Genomic DNA, 7,730 nt, shown 5'->3' with positions numbered 1-7,730 from the left:
CAACCCCCAAAGGTCCCCTATCCCCAAACTCCAAGGGGCCCCCTCCCCTCCAACTTTTTGGCCACCACCCCCCCATTTTTTTTGGATTTTTTTAACTTTTCTTTAACATGATATATTTTTTCAACTTTTTTTTAAATCTCTTAGAATGACATGTAACATACTTAAAACATAATACTTAAAACATAAGAAAATCACATTTAATATTTTCCAAATTCAAAATGAGAATGATATAAAAATGTTAGTCGTGACTTTTACTATTAGAAAAATAATGTTTGTAGAGACCATTTTTTTAAAGTTTCTTTCAACTTTTTTTTACATCTCAAAATCATATAAGAAATATAGAATGACACTTTTGATTTAAATTTTAAAACATATTCTTATGCATAACCATACTCCTATTGATGAGGACCGATGGTTCTCATTCAATAGTTTTTCGTGAAAAACAAACTATTTTTTTTAACAAAATTTTTTTTTTGGACTTCGAAATTATTCAACTTTTTTTATTTTTTTATTTTCTAACATGGTATTTTTTCAACTTTTTTTTACATCTCTAAATCATATCAGAAAAATAGAATGACACTTTTGATTTAAATTTTAAAACATATTCTTGTGCATACCCATACTCCTATTGATGAGGACTGATGGTTCTCATTCAATATTTTTTCTTGAAAAACAAACTATTTTTAAAAAAAAAATTTTTTTGGACTTCGAAATTATTCAACTTTTTTTTAAAATTTTTTTATTTTTTAACATGGTATTTTTTCAACTTTTTTTTAAATCTCTTAGAATGACATGAAAAATACTTAAAAGATAAAAAAAATCGCATTTAATTGGAATAAGCAAACACCTACCCAGACACACAGGCAAAAAGAGTGAGAGAGAGAAAAACCCATACAAATAGAGGAAATCTAAGTATCAGAGTGAATAAATTCTTTGTCAATTACTTTTTGACAGACACGTTTGATAACACTGACCATATCTAAGTATCATAGTGAATAAATTCTTTATCAACGTGCTTTGTCAGATATGCTTGATAAAATAGAGAAAATCTAAGTATCAGAGTGAATAAATTCTTTATCAATGTCCTTTGACAGATATGTTTTTTGATAACACTGTCGCAATTCAAGTATTGAATTGAACAAATTCTTTATTAAAATTCTTTATCGATATCATTTGTCAGATACGTCGGATAACATTGACAAAATCTATTTATTAGAATGAGGAAATTCTTTATCATCATCCGTTGTTGGATATATCATTATGAAAAAATTGCAAGTAAGTAAGTAACAAACTCTTTCTTAAATTCACTTCTTGGATACACAATTCAGAAATTTAATTCAGGAAATTATGAAAAAAATTGAACAAATTCCTTATTAACACTTTACCGATTGAATTCGCTTCCTGGACAGACCGCAAAATCTAAGTATCAGAGTGATTAAATTCTATATCAACATCCATTTCTCGAATACAAAGGATAAAATTGACAAAATCTAAGTATCAGAGTGATTAAATTCCATATCAACATCCCTTTCTCAGATACATGGGATAAAATTGACAAAATCTAACTAAATCTAAAATCTAAATCTAAAAAAATCTAAAGAGTGGCGCCATTCTAAGTGAACCTTAATTAACCTAACTTTTTGCATATCTCTCTCACTATGACTGTGTGTCTGAACGGGTGTGCTACCATCTATAACTGGTCTTACGTAAATTCAACGTAACGACGCATGAAGTCAAAATGAATAGAACTTGGATTTTATGACTGTTATCTGATGTATCCGATAAAAACTTTGAAAACGAATTTATTCATTCTGATACTTAGATTTTGTCAATTGTATTCGATGTATCTGACATATGATGTTGATAATGCATTTAGAGGATGTTGATAACGCATTTATTCACTCTGATACTTAGATTTTGTCAATTTTATCCTATGTATCCGAGAAAGGGATGTTGATATAAAATTTAATAACTCTGATACTTAGATTTTGTCAATTTTATCCGACATATCCGAAAAAGGATGTTGATAATGAATTTATTCTCTTTGGTACTTAGATTTTGTCAATTTTATCCGACATATCCGAAAAAGGGTGTTGATAAACCATTTATTTATTCTAATACTTGGACTTTGTCAATTTTGTCCGATGTATCTGACTGAGCGGGTTTATAAAAAAAAATGTATTTAGTCTAAGACTTATTCTTTGTTAGTTGTATCCAATGTATTCGAGAAAGGGATATATATTAAGAATTTAATCAATCTGAAACTTTGATTTTTTCAATTTTATCCGATATACCCAACAAATGATGTTGATAATGCATTTAAATGATGTTGATAAAGCCTTTATTCACTCTGATAGTTAGATTTTGTCAATTTTATCCCAAGTATCTGAGAAAGGGATGTTGATATGGAATTTAATCACTCTGATACTTAAATTTTGTCAATTTTATCTGACATATCCGACAAAGGATGTTGATAATGAATTTATTCACTCTGGTATTGAGATTTTGTCAATTTTATCCCATGTATCCGAGAAAGGGATGCTGATGAAGCATTTATTCAATCTGATACTTATATTTTATCAATTTTATTTGACATATCCAACAAAGGATGTTGATAATGAATTTATTCACTCTGGTACTTAGATTTTCTCAACTTTATTCGACATATCCGACAAATGATGTTGATAAAACATTTATTCAATCCGATACTTAGATTTTGTCAATTTTATCCGATGTATCTGACAGAGGAAGATGATAAAAAAAAATTTATTCACTCTAACACTTAGATTTTGTCACTTTTATCCGACATATCCAACAAAGGATGCTGATAAAGCATTTATTCACTCTGACACTTAGATTTTGTCAATTTTATCCAACATATCCGACAAAGGATGGTGATAAAGCATTCATTCGCTCTGATAGTTAGATTTTGTCAATTTTATTCGTTGTAAGTGATAAAAGTTGTTAATAAAAAAAATTATTCACTCTGATACTTAGATTTTGTCAATTTTATCCCATGTATTCAAGAAAGGGATGTTGATATAGAATTTAATCACTCTGATGCTTATATTTTATCAATTTTATCATACGTATCCTACAAACGATGTTGATAATGAAGTTATTCACTCTGGTATTTAGATTTTGTCAATTTTATCCCATGTATCCAAGAAAGGGATGTTGATAAAGCATTTATTCAATCTGATACTTAGATTTTGTCAATTTTATCCGACATATCCGAAATAGTATGTTGATAATGAATTTATTCACTCTGGTACTTAGATTTTGTCAATTTTATCCGATATATTCGACAAATGATGTTAATAAAGCATTTATTCAATATGGTACTTAGATTTTGTTAATTTTATCCGATGTATCTGACAGAGGATGTTGATAAAAAAAATTATTTACTCTAACACTTAGATTTTGTCAATTTTATCCGAAAGATCTGACAAAGGATACTGATAAAGCATTTATTTACTCTGACACTTAGATTTTGTCGATTTTATCCAACATATCCGACAAAGGATGCTGATAAAGCATTTATTCACTCTGATATTTAAATTTTATCAATTATATTAGTTATTCGTTGTAAGTGATAAAAGTTGTTAATAAAAAAATTATTCACTCTGATACTTAGATTTTGTCAATTTTATCCCATGTATCCAAGAAAGGGATGTTGATATAGAATTTAATCACTCTGATACTTAGATTTTATCCGAAATATCCGACAAAGGATGCTGATAAAGCATTTATTCACTCCGATTTTTAGATTTTGTCAATTATATTCGTTTCATCTGACAAAAGATATTGATAAAAAAAAATTATTCATTCTGACACTTAGATATTGTCAGTTTTATCCAAAATATCCGACAAAGGATGCTGATAAAGCATTTATTCACTCTGATATTTAGATTTTGTCAATTATATGCGTTGTATGTGACAAAGGATGTTGATAAAAAAATTATTCACTCTGATACTTAGATTTTGTCAATTTTATCCCATGTATCCGAGAAAGGGATGTTGATATAGAAATTACTCACTCTGATACTTAGATTTTATCCGAAATATCTGACAAAGGATGCTGATAAAGCATTTATTCACTCTGATACTTAGATTTTGTAAATTATATTTGATGTATCTGACAGAAGATGTTGATAAAAAAATTAATTCACTCTGACACTTAGATTATGTCAATTTTATCCAACATATCAGATAAAGGATGCTGATAAAGCACTTATTCATTCTGATATTTAGATTTTGTCAATTATATTTGTTTTTCTTAAGATAGGATGATTATAAGAAAAAATTAATTGCTCTATTGCTTATTTTTGGTCATCTTTATCCCAAGCATTTGTGAGAGGGGTGTCGATAAGGGATGTAGCCATTGATGAGCACAGATTTACTTAATGGTTTCCGATAAACCTGACAATGGGTTCTGAAAATGCATTCTTTAACTCTGATAGTTGTACTTTGTCAATTATATTCGATATATCCGAGAAAGGGATGTTGATATGGAATTTAGTCACTCTGATACTTAGATTTTAATCACTCTGATAATTACATTTTGTCAATTTTATCCGACATATCCGATAAAGGATGTTGATGAAGTATTTATTCATTCAGATATTTACGTTTTTTTCAATTCTATTCGATTTATCTGACAAAGGATGTTGATGGAAGCGAATTGAATCGATAAAGAATGTTAATAAGGAATTTGTTCAATTTTTTTCATAATTTCCTGAATCAAATTTCTGTATTATTTTTCCAAGAAGTGAATTCAAGAAAGAGTTTGTTACTTACTTACTTACAATTTTTCATAATACTTACATTTTGATTTTGTCAATTATATTCGTTGTAAGTGATAAAAGTTGCTAATAAAAAAAATATTCACTCTGATACTTAGATTTTATCCGAGATATCCGACAAAGGATGCTGATAAAGCATTTATTCACTCTGATACTTAGATTTTGTCAATTATATTTGTTGTATCTAACAAAAGATGTTGATAAAAAAAATTATTCACTCGGACACTTAGATTTTGTCAATTTTATTCAAGACATCTGACAAAGGATGCTGATAAAGCCTTTTACTCACTCTGATATTTAGATCTTGTAAATTATATTCGTTGTATTTGACAAAAGATGTTGATAAAAATAATTTATTCACTCTGACACTTAGATTTTGTCAATTTTATCCGACATATCTAATAAAGGATGTTGATAAAGTATTTATTCACTCTGAGATTTACATTTTGTCAATTTTATTCGATGTATCTGACAAAGAATGTTGATAATAAAAAAAATTATTCACTCTGACACTTAGGTTTTGTCAATTTTATCCAATATATCTGGCAAAGGATGTAGATAAAAAAAATTATTCACTCTAGCACTTAGATTTTGTCAATTTTATCCTATGTATTCGAGAAAAGGATGTTGATATAGAATTTAATCACTCTGATACTTAGATCTAGTCAATTTTATCCAACATATCCGATAAAGGATGTTGTTAAAGCATTTATTCACTCTGATATCTAGATTTTGTCAATTATTTTCGTTGTAACTGATAAAAGATGTTGATAAAAAAATTATTCACTCTGATACTTAGATTTTGTCAATTTTATCCCATGTATCCGACTTAGGGATGTTGTTATAAAATTTATTCACTCTGATACTTAGATTTTATCTGAGATATCCGACAAAGGATGTTGATAAAGCATTTATTCACTCTGATACTTATATTTTGTCAATTTTATCCGACAAAGGATGTTGATAAAGCATTTATTCACTCTAGTCCTTATATTTTGTCAATTTATCCGACGTATCTGACAAATGATGATGATAAAAAAATGTATTCACTCTGATACTTAGATTTTGTAAATTATATTCATTTTATCTGACAAAAGATGTTGATAAAAAAATTATTCACTTTGACACTTAGATTTTGTCAATTTTATCCCATGTATCCGAGAAATGGATGTTGATACAGAATTTAATGAATCTGATACTTAGATTTTGTGAAATTGCTGTATTGTCTGTTCAGAAGGCGAATTCATTCGGTAAAGAATGTTAATAAGGAATTTGTTCAATTTTTTTCATAATTTCCTGAATTAAATTTCTGTATTGTGTATCCGAGAAGTGAATTCAAGAAAGAGTTGTTACTTACTTACTTACAATTTTTTCATAATGATATATCCAACAACGGATGATGATAAAGAATTTATCCATTCTAATAAATAGATTTTGTCAATGTTATCTGACGTATGTTATCAAACGTATGACAGTGTTATCAAACGTATCTGTCAAAAGACATTGATAAAGAATTTATTCGCTCTGATACTTAGATTTTCTCAATTTTATCAAGCATATCTGACAAAGCATGTTGATAAAGAATTTATTTGCTCTGATACTTAGATTTTGTGAATTTATCTGATGTACCAGACAAAGAAGTTGATAGAGAATTTATTCACTATGATACTTAGATATGGTCAGTGTTATCAAACATATCTGTCAAAAGGACATTGACAAAGAATTTATTCACTCTGATGCTTAGATTTTCTCTATTTGTATGTGTTTTTGTCTATCTCACTCTTTTTGCCTGTGTGTCTGGGTGGGTGTTGGCTTATTCCAATTAAATGTGATTTTTTTATGTTTTAAGTATGTTTCATGTCATTCTAAGAGATGTAAAAAAAAGCTGAAAATATACCATGTTAAGAAATAAAAAAATTAAAAAAAAAGTTGAATAATTTTGAAATCCAAAAAAAATTAGTTAAAAAAATAGTTTCTTTTTCATGAAAAAATATTGAATGAGAACCATCAGTCCTCATCAATAGGAGTATGGGTATGCACAAGAATACGTTTTAAAATTTAAATCAAAAGTGTCATTCTATTTTTCTGATATTATTTAGCGATGTAAAAAAAAAGTTTAATAATTTTTAAGTCCCAAAAAAATTTAGTTAAAAAAAAATATTTTGTTTTTCATGAAAAAATTTTGAATGAGAACCATCAGTCCTTATCAATAGGAGTTTGGGTATGCACAAGAATATGTTTTAAAATTTAAATCAAAAGTGTCATTCTATTTTTCTGATATGATTTAGAGATGTAAAAAAAAGTTGAAAAAATACCATTTAAAAAAAAAGTTGAATAATTTCGAAGTCCAAAAAAAAATTTAGTTAAAAAAAGTAGTTTGTTTTTCATGAAAAAATATTGAATGAGAACCATCAGTCCTCATCAATAGGAGTATGGGTATGCACAAGAATATGTTTTAAAATTTAAATCAAAAGTTTCATTCTATTTTTCTGATATGATTTAGAGATGTAAAAAAATGTTGAAAAAAAATATAAAAAAAAATGGTCACTACAAACATTATTTTTCTAATAGTAAAAGTCACGACTAACATTTTTATATCATTCTCATTTTGAATTTGGAAAATATTAAATGTGATTTTCTTATGTTTTAAGTATTATGTTTTAAGTATGTTACATTTCATTCTAAGAGATGTAAAAAAAAGTTGAAAAAATATATCATGTAAAAAAAAGTTAAAAAAAATTCAAAAAATGGGGGGGAGGGGGCCAAAAAGATGGAGGGGAGGGGGCCCCCTTTGAGTTTGGGGATAGGAGACCTTTGGGGGTTGAAGTCCCTGGTGGTTAGGGTCATTGGTGCTTATGATCCTTGACGGTTCGTACTCATAAACACCACACTACTTGATTTGTAAGGATTTCTAAGAGTTGTTCT

Source organism: Artemia sp. Qi Xiang Cuo, chromosome 20 (assembly GCF_049724085.1).
Source record: "Artemia sp. Qi Xiang Cuo chromosome 20, ASM4972408v1, whole genome shotgun sequence".
Lineage (NCBI taxonomy): Eukaryota > Metazoa > Arthropoda > Branchiopoda > Anostraca > Artemiidae > Artemia > Artemia sp. Qi Xiang Cuo.
This window is presented reverse-complemented; position numbering follows the sequence as displayed.